The sequence below is a fragment of the Halyomorpha halys genome, unplaced genomic scaffold, assembly GCF_000696795.3.
Source record: "Halyomorpha halys isolate HHAL.00 unplaced genomic scaffold, Hhal_1.1 Scaffold901.1, whole genome shotgun sequence".
Lineage (NCBI taxonomy): Eukaryota > Metazoa > Arthropoda > Insecta > Hemiptera > Pentatomidae > Halyomorpha > Halyomorpha halys.
In genome coordinates, this window is record NW_027106556.1 from 670,775 (window position 1) to 688,269 (window position 17,495).

The 17,495-nt window shown below is 29.1% G+C and overlaps 1 long non-coding RNA gene across 2 annotated transcripts in view; it reads right to left on the reverse strand.

Moving 5' to 3' along the window:
• Positions 1–622: 622 nt before the first annotated feature.
• Positions 623–17,495, reverse strand: part of LOC106686977 (uncharacterized) — a 111,799-nt gene continuing 94,926 nt past the window's right edge. For both annotated transcript variants that reach the window (XR_010842750.1, XR_001344100.2), the window contains one exon: positions 623–2,296. This is a non-coding gene — a long non-coding RNA (uncharacterized lncRNA). The remainder of the gene's footprint in view (positions 2,297–17,495) is intronic.

The following is a 17,495-nucleotide window of genomic DNA, read 5'->3' on the forward strand; positions in this document are numbered from 1 at the left end:
CGTTGTGGTTTACTTGGTATAATCTATCGATGAGAAAGGAACGGATGATGAGAAAGTATGTAATGATAAATATAAATATAATAAATATATAAATATGTGCTAATGATGTGTTAACCTTAAAAATTTGTTTATAAATTAACTGACAATTTTAAAACATTACACATATGTGTGAATAATGAAAAATTGCAGTAGTTCTATTAATTTTTCAAGAATACTTTGAGCTTGGTAAAGAGTTTAGAATAAAGCAACTGTTCATCAGACTAACAAACATAAATTACAAAACTAAAACTAAAATATACTTTTGTAGGAATGTAAAGAAAACTTCACTGAATTAATGAACATTTATTAATTTATTATAATATTTAATCAAGTGAATTAATAAAATTATGAAAGATCATTAAATTAAAAATTTTACTAACTAATAATAGAACAGTAAAATTTTTAATTTAATGATCTTTCATAAATTTATTATAATATTTAATCAAGTGAATTAATAAAATTATGAAAGATCATTAAATTAAAAATTTTACTAACTAATAATAGAACAGTAAAATTTTTAATTTAATGATCTTTCATAAATTTATTATAATATTTAATCATTACAAAATGAATGTTAAGAATCTCTTTTATCATATTTTATTTTATATTATGAAAATCAATAATAACCCTGAATGAAAACCACTCTGTGAGTATGGTAACATATATTTGGTTTAAAATTGCATTTTTTTTTCAACAATCTAGACTGCATTAATTCTTAATTCTAAATATTAACATACAATTGACTACTCTCTATCACAAACTTAACCATTACAATGGAATATATAACTTCCTTTACATAACAATTTATGAATATATAATATATATATGTATATTTAGTGCACATATGGATGGGCGAGTTGCTTTTAAATCTCTGGATTAAGTATTGCTGTCATAATTGAACAGTTATATTTTTTATCATATAAGTGAGCGCCTAAAGGAGGGATTATTTGGATTTTATTTTTGTTAGATAACAAATTAAAAAATACGTATATAAAAAAAATCATGAGTTAAAAAATTATAATTAATTTGTGGAAGAACGTATTTTAAATTAATCATTTCCATTCACCCGTTCCAAGTATCTATTTATTTCTATACACTATGTCTATCTAATACATAGAATCCATTTTATTATAATGCAGACACAAAAATCCTACATTAGACACTAAACTGGAGAGGAAATTTGCTTTTTTATCTCGAGAAAGATATCTACTGATCAAAGTTGTCATAACCGTAGATGTATTATGTGTGAGAAAAGAAAGTTATCATAAATCAATTGGTAAGTCCAAATTAAATAAAAATAATAAAGTATTTTAAAAATAAATAATAATACATTTTTGCTTCACATAGTTTTAAATACCAACATTTTTTAAAAAAAATTTAAACATTAATAATACTTCTATTAATTCCGCAATGTTCTATTAAATAGGAAACCAGTCACAAATTGTTCAGTTATGGTCATTTTAATAATAAATTTAATAGTAATATTTTTTTTAATCCATTGACGGTTAATAGAAAATAGTATTTCAATAAAATATTCTAACTGGCATTTATTCATTAATATAGGTCAAGGACCCTGTTGTATGACCTTAATAAGTCTATTAATTAATATTTTGTTGATAAATACTTAATATTAACTGATATCTAATCTGTATTAATTGTTAATATAAATGAAATTTAAAAAATGCTTCTTTTATAAAAATTTGATCGTTAAACAAAAATTACCTTGAACGTATATATTTATTAATATCGATTAAATATTTCAAAATGTTGGTATTAATGTCTTATATCCATAAGTGTAATAAATAAATGAATATTAAAACATAACAAGTATAGGATTTCTTCATAATTTTACATGTCTATAATCATTCATATTAAATATTATATTTATTAAGTGAACAACAAATAAACTTAAAATTAAGATATATACAGTTTTTTTGATTTGGCCTCTACCAAATACTTAATGTGGAACATGAAAAGGGGATAGAATGAGATGACAAGAAGAAGAGAGGATAGGAGATACAGGAGGTCTAATCTAAGGCTGCAGCTATAGCAGCCTTTGACTAGTTCCGAAAGATAGAAAGAGAAGAGCCACCGTTCAGCAGTTAGCCTGGAGGAGAAGCCGAGCGAGGCGCCAGACCCTGGTCCAGCCGGCAACTCCAGTAGGAACAGTGGACTCCTGCCACTGCCATTTCACTGGCCTCGCTGGGCTTTCAGTTCCAGCTGGCTTCTGAGGTGAAGTGGTTGGAGAAGTCATTACCTAGGACAGAAAAAGTCATAAGTTAGTTAAACTTGTAATTTCTGTCTTTTAGACAATTATACAAATCAATACAAAGGACTGAATGAAAATAAGCAAATAGAAGTTGTAGAATGTTGAACTACATATATGTTGTGTAAAGGGAGCAAAGTTCACAAACATAGTCTCCAGACAAACAGAATTAAAAAGGTTGGATTTTTGAACAGTTAGTTTTCTAATTCTTTCAAGTTCTTTACAAAGTAGTAAACAACCTACACTATGGAATAAGGCACTTAAAAAAAATGACACAAAAATTCAAAATTTGTATCAAAAAACTATCTGGACTTCAATCCTGTTTTTACTCAGAGAAGATGTGTTGGATATCCAAGTAGTACAATGGTTATGCTAAATATTCTTTTAAATTGTTATAACTTTTACCTTGCATAAAATAATTCTATAAAAATTTGTAAATTCAAAATTTTTAACTGGTATATAAGTAAATTATAAAAAAATAAAAATATTATTTATTTGTGAGAGTGGTGCATATCAAGATTTTCTATCTGACATTGGAATAAAGATATTCATTTTGGAACAACAAATATGAAAAAACAAATACAAAAAGAGAATTGATAAAAAAATATAAATGTAAGAGTAAATAAAGTTAAATGGATTGTAATAATATAAGAAACCAAACAAGTCTCTTGGCAAGTATCTCAAGTCTTCTAGGGAGCCTAAGGGTTGGTGGCAGAGCCATAAGGTTTGAATCTTTGAATTGGAATATAGAGTCAGTCTGTCCTGGAACTTACTGAAACTTCCACACAAAAGTAAATGTCCTTCTTGATTCTTCCATAGAACCATCTCTTATTGAGCCAAATATTCTCTACAATACTTTATTATCGAAAGCTTTAAAGTGTTGAATAGTTGGATACAACTTTAGGAATAATCTTGTAAATTGTGATTCAAAAGATACCAAAGTATTTTTTTCAAATTAATTAAAACCTATTCCAATCTCAACAAATATGAATTGAAAACATAACATAAAAATGCTGGAATCTAACGTTCAATAGTTACTGAATTAAATTTTCAATTTTTTTTTTGTAAAGAAAGCCATTGAATTCAACTTGTGCATTCCTTCATATTCTAATACAAGAGGAATTATATGTCTTAAATTTCATAGAATAATAATTTTCAAGCATTAAGGTAATATAAGATGGTCTGGGATTATATTCTTTCAATCTTAATTTCTAATTAGAAGTAAATTTTTTTTTATTTTTAGTTATTGTACCTCTACAAATAATACAAATCTTAAAAAAAGCTGCCATACTCAGCAAACAACAAAGACTATTTCAGTCTAGATGATAAGAGTGAAGGAGAGGCGTTAAAGAACCATGACAAAGGGTAGAGTTACAATGACCAACAACTGGAACCTAAAGCTATTTGTAACTAACATGTATGCCTTTAGTCAGTAGCTTATAGGTTTTGATTTAACATACACCTTACTAATGTTAATATGTTTGTATAATTAAATTAATTCAAACTTTTTTCTTAAGAATGTATAGAGAGGCTTCATCAGAATATAATTTGAAGGGTTCTCCGCTGTAAACAAAGGATTCCATTTATCCTACAAATTTCATAAAACTGAGAAATTACTATCAAGTTCTTTCTTTATAACCTTATCAGAGGTACCAAATCTCATCAAAATTATTGAGCTTTTGAGATGAGTTAGTTTTATATTTTATAATTATTACATATGTACTTATGCTTGGTGACAACATAAGAGCAAAAAAAATTCTGAGAATTAAATGTTATTATTTCGCTAAAATATTATTAATTCATCATTGCAATAATTTTGAGTGGGCCAACAAGAAAAAAAAAAAAAAAAAAGAACCAGTTCTATAAAATACAAAAATGGCAGGCAGCTGTTGAGTAAAAGTTTGATTGGGACTGATGGGTAATTTATAGTAATTTAGATATTGGTATGATTGTAATTATTTCATACATTCAAATATTATCATCAGTATTAAATATTTAACAATGTTTGATGTTTTAATCTTGAGCCAGATCAAGATTAAATAATGAAAAATTATTTACTTAGTTTATATATGTATAAATAGTTGACCGTAAAAATTGATATATAGGAAGATGGTCAGGGTTGCGGTCACAAGTGAAACTTATTGTTTTACTTGTGACCGCAACCCTGACCATCTTCCTATATATATATTTACTTAGTTGCTTGAAATACCATAGTAAGTAATAAAACGTATATTAATAATTGCACCATTGACTGTAAACCAAAAAGGTGAATGTTAATGAATGATAAATCTTGATATTTTGAGACCCCGTATATTAAGATGGGCATAATTAGAGATTCTGCAAGGATGGAATGTCTTCCATGAGAAAGGGCGAATCCAGAATCGCCTAAAAGTATAACTTTGTAACTAATAAGTCATTTATTTCATTTCCGTATAGTGTTTGGCCATGTGAGACATAGGATACTGTGCAGATGCTCCCTCACGCCCTCAGATTTCACTCCCAGTTTTCCATATGGATTACATTAAAACAATTCTTCACTTATAGTGTGTGTATTTTGATGCTTATCATTCGTTTTAACCCAAATTATAGAATCATAGATTTCCTTTTCTATTGCATTAAATGGGCTTTTGCTTCCTTTTCTATTGCATTAAACGCTAGAATTTAACTAAACCTTGTTGAACATCTCCAAACCTTTATGTCATTATGATATATGGATTTGGATCCACCAATGTGGAAATTCTTGTTATACATGAATTTATACATACATATGATATATATATACACGTACATATGATTGATTTTTTTTTTCTTCAAAAGCCATTTACTCGTAATTAGTAATTAGTTTAAAGTTAAGATAAGCCCGGGCCTAATTGTAGAAATTCGGGGGCGGAGAGAGAAGGGGCAGATTTCCTTATATTGCTTTTGATGTCATGATCTCCCCGAGACGGATTTTAACCACCTTCTAATGCTCTTTAAAGAGAACGTTTTAAAGGTTAGATAAGAAAGGCTTCAACAGAGTGACGGTCCATGCCGATTCTCAGTTTTGGCTAATTTTACAATGTTACTAGCAATAAGTAAATTCTTTTCTTTCAAACACTGCTCTACTTCTAATTGGTTAAATCGAACTGTCAATTTTCCATATACTGTGCAGTGGTGAAAAATAACTGGGTATTATTCTCATTCCAAGGAATATAGAATCATCGATGTACTTCATTTAATTCCTGGAATACGCTACAGTATCTAAGCAAGAGAAGATGGGCCTCAGGCAGGCCAGTGCCTGCTGTGGAAGGATCCCAATCGACCCCAAGACCTGATAGCAACTAATTGCTACAATTGGGCTCAGCTATGAGCGGCTAATTGACGGTGTTGGCTCCTCGGCTTTGGCTAGCTAGGTTAGCTAATTGCTGGTCGGGCCGATTGGGAATGGACTGGGCAATTTATACTGTCCGCTCAAGCTCCTGGTTGACGGTCCTCTACTAGTCCAATAGTCCAGATAAAAAAATTCAACTTATTTCACCCCAGTTTTTATATACTGTATTAAGAACTATATGTGTATTAATAGTATAAATTGATGACCCTACCAACTATAGTAAGGAGGAATAAAAAATGGCGGTTTTCTTAAAATGTTACAAAATTCCTTTTACATTCGGACCTCCACACCTAGTTTTTTTTTTTAATATTTATTTATTGTTATTTACAACTGTGCATTATAATACATTCAGTAAATCTGATCTAAGTTAAATTGGAGTGTTACAAGCGTGTAGAGAAACTACCCATTGGTAGCACTCTAATGACATTTTACATTAGCTGGTCACGTGGCCATCTTGTTTTCAGGTGTCTCGGAGGATTGTCAGGAATGGAAGAGGATGCAAGATTAGAAACTAGGGGGTTTGAGAGTTTTCCACACCTTTTAAACTGAAAAAAAAATGTAAAAAACGTTTTTTACATTTTTTTTTGCATCTATTTACGTTCATTAGTCCCCGAGATACATTTTTTTTTAAAAATAACATTTGTTTTCCAAATAAAGAAAAATCAATATTTTTTAAAATTTATTTTGGCAAAGTCATGGAAACTACTAATCCAACGTACAGATGTGTATTAGCTCTCAATTGCGGATTAGTTGTAGAAGCATGAGTAGCAGTTTCCATAATATTCCCCAAAATAAAAAGAGATTGATTTCTAGTTATTCGGAAAAATTTTATTAACTCAGAAACTATTTGACGTACAAATGCCAATTAGAACTCATATTAAAGCTAGTTGAATGTACTACAATGTTGTCGATAACATTTATCTTCGTAGGAGCAGGAGTTTCTATGATATTCACCAAAATAAATTTACAAAATATTGATTCTTCTTTATTTTGAAAAAAATATTTCTTTTTGAAACGTAAACAGCTCTATTACAGCTCATATTTTAGATAATTAACTCTACTTTAAATTATGTGTTGTGAATATTACACTCCAAATGAAAAAGGCGAAAATTTTAGGTTTTTCTGGAATAAAGTAAAGTTCAGGGAGCGTGCACTTTAAATACTTCAATATTTACTTTTTAATGGCATTTATTGCACTCTTTATGTAGTATAGGTAAAACTTGAACCATCTTCTAACAGAAAATAATGTACAATTTTTTTTTTTTACTTGTGTAAACTTAAAAATGAATTATTTGTAACTTGTGAAATAGCCACCATTTTTTATTAACCACCCCGACTATGGATGGCTGTCATCAATTTTGATTAGTAACTGTATAGATTTCATTAAAGTAATTAAACAGTGAGGTGAAATAACTTGTTTTTTTTTCTCTTCTTGGACACTTAGCTCTTATGGCCAGTACTCGACATATTTAGGCGACGCGGAGAGGGAGTTTTTTATTAATTAAAAAAAATTACATCGAATATGGTCCGACCAGATGACAACATCTCTTGGTAGGTGCTAAAATAACACATGAAAATGATAGACATAACTGTAGTGTAATCATTACAATTTTGACTATTAGGGCGTTGTGGAGGCCATACAATTTTGAAGCTACATACTCTAGTGATACAATTAATAATTTAATCAACAACTACTAAAATGAAAATAAAGTAAAAAATAATCATTATTTAAAAAATAAAATAAATAATAAAAATAAAAATTACTCAAAGAACTTCGAAGTGAATAATAAAGCTGCAGATGTACAATTAGTGAATTAATTTAATAATGAGAATAAAACGATGATACAGAATATGATAAAAATAAGGATCCAATAATATCTATTACTAAGCACATATAAATTGCTAATTTTAAGCGTAATATAATGAATAATTATAGGAGTTAAGAAAAAATACAGGCAGATATGGTCTTTTGGTGAATCAAAATCAGTTATTGGGAATCATAAAAGTAAGAAAGTACCCAGTATCATATAATTTAAGATACGTTTAACAAATTTATTGTTATAGGGCGTTCGATAAATTTAATTTTTTTTCTTACATTTTTTAGATATATTATTCTAAATAAATTATTATCCATAAATAATTTAAATCTTTAAATACTATAACATGAAGACAATATCTTGAAATTAAAACTTGACAATTCCTTCATCAGAACAATGTGGATGGTGTTTTGCAGTTTTTATGTTGATGCTCTCTGGGGTTATTGTTACTTTAATTTTAAGATATTATATAAAGCGTAGATATGCGTATAAAGGGAATAAATCTAAATTTAAAACTTTTTCGGAAATTCAACAAATATTCATGATTCAGGAATTTATCCCCAATAGAAACTTAAACCAAACCTAGAGCGTAAACTTAGTGGGTAGATTTAATACGATTTTAGGACTTAAGCATGAGTTTCATGAGGTAATTAATCCCTGAACGAAGTATAAACTTGGGTTTTTGGGAACATTTTAAATTTAGTTTCACTCCACTTTGCATCTACATATATGCATCGTCTATCACATATTACATATCTAGATCAAAATAGCACTTAAAAATGAGATCGTATAGTTAATCTTTTATTAGATTTCTTAAAATATGTAATAGATTTATCAATATCTAAGGTGTCCAGGAATGCAGAAGGAAACAAACTTAAAGATTTCAAGGATGTCAACTGTAAAATTTAAAACACATTTCAATATCTTTAAATCAATACATTCAAAACAAAATTGATTTCGTCAAATGTTTTTGAGCAGGTTCTTATGAGCAAAAAGATTGAGTTCCTGATGATCTTGACAAATTATCTATAAAGTATGATATTCTATAAAAAATTCAAATATCTGGAGCGTGCGTAATATTCAAGCATGATTTCCGATCTTCGAGGAATTTATGATGAATGGACATCCTAATATATTGGGTATCAATATACTGATAAATAAGTTTTAGTGGGTTATGAAACTTCTCTTAAAAAAATTGAATAAACGATAAATAATAATTGAGGGGTTTTCTATCAAAAAGTAAATACATCCACTTTTGAAAAGTTATCCAAAAATTATTATAGGATATCTATTGTAGATAAGTTAATTTTTTATTGACAATTTTGATTTTTAACACTTATTAATTATATTTTGAAATAAACTGGATTCGTTATTGATGGGAAGTTGTAAGATGTCAAAAACCTTTTGTCTACTCAGAAGAAAAGATACATACGTAAATAATTGGGTTCGTTACCTTTTGAAAGAAAACTCCAAAGTTTTACCTCAACTAAATGTTTGAGTTGAAACCGTTTAAAATTTTCAACCTATATTCACGTTGAATGTTAGCAACTTATTTTTCTAAAAGTCGATTTCCAACGAATACAATACGAATAGTTGCATCAATAGCTTTTAAGGATCATTTTGAATAAATTACACTAATCTCATTTTATATTATTATATAACAACAACATGCCTGGGGGGGCAATTACGCCAGCCAAATTTTCCTATAATCCACAAGAAGCGCAATCATATCAACCGAATGTGGCAGGAGTTCCCTCATGCTCCAAGGTCAGCTACCCACTTCATAGAATGGTTGGTCCATTCGTGTGATATTAATAGAAAGAGCGAACCCGGAATCGATCCCAGAAGAGGGAGCACTTAGAGGAGATTAATGGCCAGGGATGGTTAGCTTCCAAACCTTACCCAACACGCCATGCCCCATCCTATTCCAATATTACTTTAATTTTATTTAAATTAAATATTATTTTTATAAGTACAATATAAAAAATGAAGTAAAATGAAACATATATTAAAGAGTAACAGTTTAGATCTGAGAGGGTTTAAGTCGAATTCTAAAAATCTTCATTTTGAGAACCACATTATTTTAAAAGAATTGTTGTAATAAATTGTCACGGACCAACAATTGTTTCCAACAATTTACGAGGAGGAATATTATAATATAGATTTTATTAAAGGTAATTTTCTCTTAACAATAAATTCTTCACCTCCACGTTTCGGACCGTCCATCCATATTTTCTTTTCTATGATTATATAATACCGATTGGATCATAAACTAAATTAAATTACTTTCCCAAGAAAAGGATGGCTACGAAGGTGGAATCACTGGTTCCGATGATACTTTTTTTAGTGATACTAGGCCAAAATATATTAGATACGTTCCCGAGGGTTATTGCCACTGAGTCATAGGAGCTGAGAAAAAAGGTATTTTAAATAATTACAGAAGTTTTTATAATATAGTTTTCTGCATTTTCTCCGTATGTATTTAATGGTTATCACATATTACTCGATTTGTTTTGTCTAAAAGAATAAGAAAAAAAGAATGGTCGATCGTATAAAATACTACAATTTTTTTTTACCTAAAATCAAGTCAGAATCGTATTAAGGGCCCTTTGAAACCCTTAAATACGAATTTTTATAGAAATTACATATTTTCGGGGTTGGAGAATTTTTTTTAAGGATATAAAATAAAACTAAGGATATAAAAAGAAGTTTCTTGACTTGAACGTACATTTTCTCCAGTATAACGTCTAACATCTGAAAGGTATCGTTAAGGATTTGAAGAGCAGGAATCAGCTTTCCAACAGTTTTAGCAACGTTGAAGTTTTATAAAATTTGAGGAGTTTCTGATATATCTTCCAGAAATCTACTCGGAAAATTTTTAATTGTCGATTTCTATGGAAATTCGTATTTAAGGGTTTCAAAGAAAACTTAATATGAATCTTGAGTTTTCCTGAAAAAAAAAAATGTTGGTTTTTTATTGGTTTTTTACTTTACTCGATACGAGTTTTGATTTTTCGCGATTATTTTTTTTATATTTAAACTGATTTAATATCAATCATTTAACTCGAGAATCCTTTTCTCATATACTTCATGGTAAAAGAAATTTATTGGTATATAATAAACATTAAATTCAATATTCATGAATTACCATCAAGAAAACAATAATATAAAAAATGTCCATTATTATATAACAAAAGTATTTTCTTTTAAGTTACTATGTTCTTACAAAACAGGGCAATGTAACGCGGAAAACATATTTAATGGCGGATTAAACTGATTGTCACTGTAAGCAGCTAAATGTGTAAAAAATAATTTTATGTAGTTTTAACTTGTTTTCCGAAATGTTTAGGTTTAATAATATAAATTTCACCGAAAAACTTATTTTTCCTACAAAATAATAGTTTAATTTCACTCTCGGCATTGCAGATCTGAGAGGGGGTCTCAAGGGGTCCTGATCATATTTCTTACAGCGGGTAATGGTTCAAAAGGAACCTTTAATAGCCCCACCGCGTGGAGTAGTGAACATAAAATAAATGAATAGCCAAATTTTGTTATTGCTGCATTTGAAATAATTGACCATAATAAACTGTAAAACAAAATATTGAAACATATAAACTAGAAAAAATAAAAAAATGAACTTCTAAAAATACAAAATTCAAATTACGTTTATAAATTAAAAAACAAAGAAATATTGTTTTTTGTCTTTGCGGCATGAATAAAATTGTCTATATATCACCCTGGGTGATGGGGCCCCGTGTGGAGAAATGTCCTCGTGAAGAAGAGTCGCCCGCCGTGGGTTGAAGTGAGTAGAGGGTTGGCCAGCTGGTTAGCAACTACTGACTACAAGATAAAGGCGCCTGAGCCGGCATATGTACACATTGATAGTATTATTTATACCTATGTGGAATGAATAAAAATAGGCTAATATCGGATGTTCACAACCCTAACAGATCAATTTATTCATCGTTTGGAACCAATCATTAAACATATGTTTGGCCCAACAATATTTGTTTAAATGTCTCCCTCAAGTGATATTAATCAGAGATTAATATTAATAATTAAGCTTTTATTTATCCCTGAACAAAGAAAAATAAGTAAGGTATCCAGAAAGACTCCAGTAATTTCGTTCTATTCCAGACCCTCTCGGTTGGATTTAGTCCAAGGTGATGGTGCATCTATCGAGGATGGGACAGATATACAACTGCAAACACACACTTATCCAGTATTCCATTTATTTCTGGTATCTCCTTAGCACCGCTCGGTGGGTTTATTTTAACTCTTTTAGTCCATTGCCTTCTCTTGCTATTCCTGTTTATCGAATGTTTTCTATATCGTTATTTTATTTATTTATTTAATACAAGATCGGCCTGGTGGGCCTTACATGGTTAATGGAAGGGGTATATTTGTTTTTATTTAATAATTAATTATGGAAGAAGAGATATAGTCTCATACAAAAGACACCCCTAACTATATACAACATTATAAATTTTAAAAAATTAAGATAAAATAAATAGATTAAAAAAAATATTTTTAGTAAAAGGTAAAAATAAAGTTAGTAAAAAAGTGATCTAATGGAAAAAGTGAATTTAGGAAAAATATGAAGAAAAAAAAAATATAATAAAATAAAATTTTAGAGGTAGAATAATAGAACTGATAAATATAGAATTTATAACAGGATGTCCTGCAGGAGCTTGGGCTTCAGTCTTCGATTTGTGGTTTGGTTTCCCAAGTTGTAGGTCTCTGCTCCTTTAACTGTCGGTAACTGGGACTGGAACTTCATAAACCTTTTTTTTTTAATCCTCTATTATCTCTATTTGTAATTCCCAATGGAATTGCATGTTTCTTACAAACCAAGCAGCATCCACTGCAATTGTTACGACTTTATTTTGAAAAGATTTTAATTTTTTCCTTTTCGTAAAGGATCCCCAGACAGCCTTACATCAGCAGTGGCCTGAGAATTGTTTTAAAAATAAGAATAGCTGTTTCTGGTTTTAATTTGGATTTGCTATTTAGGATAGGATATAGCTTTGCTAACCTTGCGTATGTTCGAATTTTCTATATCGTAAAGAACTGATTTTTTGTTTGTCTTTTTTAAACAGGGACTATATGGGGGACTATATATTTCTCGTGCTAGGTGCATTTTCATTTCACATCTCGTACAAAGCATAGCCATTCATTAAAATGTTATATTCATATAAATGGTAGATATAAAAGTATTTTTGGGTCTATATCATAACTATCTGTCCATTTAACTTAGCACACGATGTTTAAAAGAAAAATTGCAGGCGAATAACGGCGTTCGGTCGTGAAACATGGTAACTGGAATTTTTTATGAGTTGGGTTTTTGGAATCACCAGCTTTTTAAAGGCTGATCTCATAAATTGTGGAAAGAATCATTGGAAAATTGTTTTCTTAACATTTTTTTTATCGATTAACAATTAACTAAACAGGCTCTACGAACGCAGTAGAGACCGACGATGGTCTTATCTTTTCAACGAAAGGCAAGTAATTCTAGCTTCAACAACGCTTTGTTGTTCAAGAAAATAATCAATCTTTTTGAATATAACTTATTGTTTGTAAACAAAATTTGTATTTTTTGATTTCGTACAGAGAGGAAAAAATTATTGATAATGCTTTGTGTTGTCCAACTGCATTCGGTTGCTTATAACACAACACGCTTGAATTAGTAAAACAATTCTTTTAGAATTTTATAATATATATCATATAGTATTTTTACTATGAAATACACCATAGCAATATATGATTTTTTAAATTGTTTTTCTTCTTATAGTGTTTTTTGTACCTTTTTCTTTATACATACATTATATATACATATACAAAATGTATATATATTGATAACATTTTTTCTTGACAGTTGTATATATATATTTTGTGGGTCTTGAGGGTAAGGTCAATAATAAAACTTTATTTAGGCGACGTTTCGCAACTTTATTGTTTAGATAGTCATGCCCTAAAATGAAACAAACAAACAGATTTTTAGAACAAATACTTTGTTCAACTAATTACTATCAAACTACAAGTACATAGCGTAATTTATAATTAATAATTATTACAATTAAAACATTGCTTTGTAAAAACATTACTTTCAATTGTCTGTTAGGAATTCCTACTCTTCAAACCCTTAACGATACCTTTCAGATATTAGATGTTATACTGGAGAAAATGTACGTTCAAATCAAGAAACTTCTTAAAAGTTTTATTTTATATCCTTAAAAAAATACTCCAACTCCGAAAATATGTAATTTCTATAAAAATTAGTATTTAAGGGTTTCAAAGGGTCCTTAATACGAATCTGACTTGATTATAGGTTAAAAAAAAATTGTAGTATTTTATACATTTAAACACATTTTATACGATCGACAATTTATTTTTTTTTATTCTTTAAGACAAAACAAATCGAGTTATATGTAAAAACCATTAAATACATACGGAGCAAAGGCAGAAAACTATATTATATAAACTTCTGTTATTATTCAAAATACCTTTTTCTCAGCTCCTATGACTCATTGGCAAGAACCATCGGAAACGTATCTAATATTTTTAAAGTTCCACTCTCAGTTATCGACAGTTAAAGGAGCAGTGACCTATAACTTGGGAAACCAAACCACAAATCGAAGACTGAAGCCTCGGCTCCTGCAGGACATCTACTAATTTAATGACTGGACTAATTTAATAATCCCTCTAATTTTTTTTTTAATTTTATTATATTATATTTTTTTTCCCTCCATCTTTTTCTTAAATTCACTTTTTTCCATTTGATGTCAATTATTTATTTTGTTAAATCCATAAATATCATAGTTTTTTTTTTATTAAATTTATTTTTACCTTTTATTAAAAATTATTATTTTAATCTATTTATTTTATCTTAATTATTTTTATTTATAACGTTGTATTGTATATGTATGAGACTATGCCTCCCCCCTAATCAAATGTAACTTATGATTAATAACTATTACAATTAAAACAATACTTTCAATTGTCTGTTACAGTGTGTTCAAAATTGTGATAGGACTAACTCCAGGTTTGTGTCAGAACTGAATATGCTTTGAAATGGAGGTAGGTTTGCTTTGGTTTTCCGAACACATAACCGTTTTTTTCTGTTATTATTATTTCTATTTTGTCTGTTTCTATTTAGTTAGACTCTAACCTAATAAAGACATACGACACAATCAACAACACAAAACAAAGTTCTGTTTTTTTTTCATTGAAGGGCATGACTATATAAACAATAAAGTTGCGAAACGTCACCTAAATAAAGTTGTATTATTGACCGAACATCAAGACCCTAATATATATATTTCATTTACTTTTTAAATAAAAAAAAAATTAATACACGTACAAATTTCAAAAACATTTCAAGGATGCGTTTTATACATTTCATTTGATCTCTCCGACATATATAAGAGACTAAAAAAGCGTTGAAGATGGCAAGCAAACAGCTCTTGATGTGCAAATCCATTGATTTCGATGTTGACTAGACGGATCGGTGAAGCGAATTGCAAACAGCAAACTGCTTGGGATAATAAACTTCCCTTCTGTGGGTGGTTCAACTAAACATTAGTGATTCCCTGGTTACTTGTTTGTTTCATTTGAGTGTAAGGCCCTTTATACAAACCAGAACGTCAATATAGAAAGAGCACTTTACTCCCACAACTACTTAATTAATACAGGTTTAATCCATGAGCGTAGAACAATATATTTTGTTTATCATGCTCATGAGGAAGAAAGACTGCTCTGACGTTTCGAACCATAATTACTTGAATACCATTATATGAAATCTCTGAGTTCACGGAAATCTCCAGATAAGGAAAACTTCCATCTAACCCTCGACCATTCTTTGAGACACTTCAACTTGGTTAAAAATTTTATCGGCCTGGTGATTGTGTTGTCCATGCCAAATACACCGAATCTAATGTACCTTTTATCTCAGAAAGATAACTTGTATTTCAGTTTATTAAATAGATTAAGCATCGGAAACATTTGAAAACCTACTGGCCGCCGGCATGCCGAAGGTTGGATGTTCCTTGTTTAAACGATATGTTGAATTCGAGTACAAATTATTACACAATGATTTATTATTTTAATTATTTTTTAATAAATAATAAAGTATCTGGTGTCTTTTGGTATTATACGTATCTTGAAACTTTATACCATAAAATTTGAGAGGGTGTTAATTTTGTTATTACTTTGACTTACCTATTTATGAAATATGTAGTAAGATAAAGTATTGCCACAGTGAATAATTTAAAAATATCTGTTCTGAAACGAGCGAGGATTAATTTCAACTCAAAATTGTTAATAATTTGATTTGAATTAATAATTTAAACTGTTGGGGGTTAAGTCAAAGTTAGCTCCACACCACTTTTTTCTTGATGGATTACAAAATTTCATTATTGAAAATAATAAACCAAATTAGCCATTGACATTTTCATAAATGCTACAGAAGTACTTTTTCAGTTCGCTCTAAGATGTTTTAAGTGGAGAACCTTCGAATAAAAAAATAAACTGAGAAAAAAAATCTATATTAACGTCTGAATGCTTTTATATATATTTTTCTACCTACAACAAAGAAATTGATCGTTCCTAAAAAAAATCCATGGAAGAGTTGGGCAAAAGTTATCTTAAAATTGTAGATTAAGGGAAGAGGATGCAATTATCTATTATTTGATATATCAGATAAAAATAACCGTACCATCCGTAATCTGAATATAAAAAATAATCTTTGAAAATTATTTAAATAAAAAAGTATCGGACGAATAAACATTATTCAAACAAAAAAAAATTTACACAGCGATAGACAAGAAGGTAGACTATAAGGAAGCAGGAGAACAAAACGATAACATTTTTTTATAATTTGGATGAATCTGGAAAATTAGATAATTGACGGATAGTTCGAAATATCGTTCTAAATATATAAATGAGTAAGAAGTATTAAGGTTTTTTTCTTGATAAGAAATAACATAATACACAATTTTTTCTTTTACGTTAAGTTAATAATTTTATTATAGTTAATAAATTTATTACAATTTGCAGCTTACAACTGTATTTTAAATTAATGTTATCATTAATAAAATTGATGATACATAATTCAAAATATATATCATAAATGGATAATAGCTAATAAATAACGATTAACTTAAAATTTAGACGAATAATAGATGATCCTTTTACAGATGGAGTAATTATTCGGATAACAGATAAAAGATTATTCGTCATCCCTCATCCGATTAAAAATTCATTCCACTAATGCCAAAAGATCAGGCAGGTGTTCCTTTCGAAACACTGACTTACTTATTGGAGTGAAATTCTAGCAGAAACAACTCGAAAATTTTGTCTTTATTATTATTTTTCTATTCCTTAACCTTACAAAACTTTTGACATTTTCATTGTTTTTAAAAAGAAATTCCTGATCTAGTGAACCACTTTCTGGAAGCGACCGCTAGTGCATTCCCTCCTCACAAAAGAATATAATAGTCTAAGAGAGACAGATCAATATACCTCTCTTCGATTGTTTCTGTGAAGATGTCGACGGGAAAGTAAATTTCTCCCGAGAACAATGTTATCGATCACAGCTACAATCGAACGCCTTCTGAATTCCCTCCTCTATCTCCGATCTCCACTTCCATTGTATCGAACTCTCTTACAATTCTTGCATCCTCCTATGTCAATGAGATGCACCCGTTGTTTTGAAATGCAGCCATGATACAGTATCTTGATTTCTTTTATGATTGACAAAAATTATGTTTGATTTTATGTTGATGAGGGGTATGAGTAAGTTGACAGGATCGCCTGCTGCTACGGGAATGACTAATTTTAATTGCACGCCAAATAATTAACTTTATGTTGTATTGTAATACATTATTTTTTTTTAGATAGATTTATTTATTGATAGATATTACAATCTGCCACACAGTTGTGGGCAATAGGTAATAGTGATGAATACTACTACATACATACTAAAATTTAAAAAAATAAATAAAAA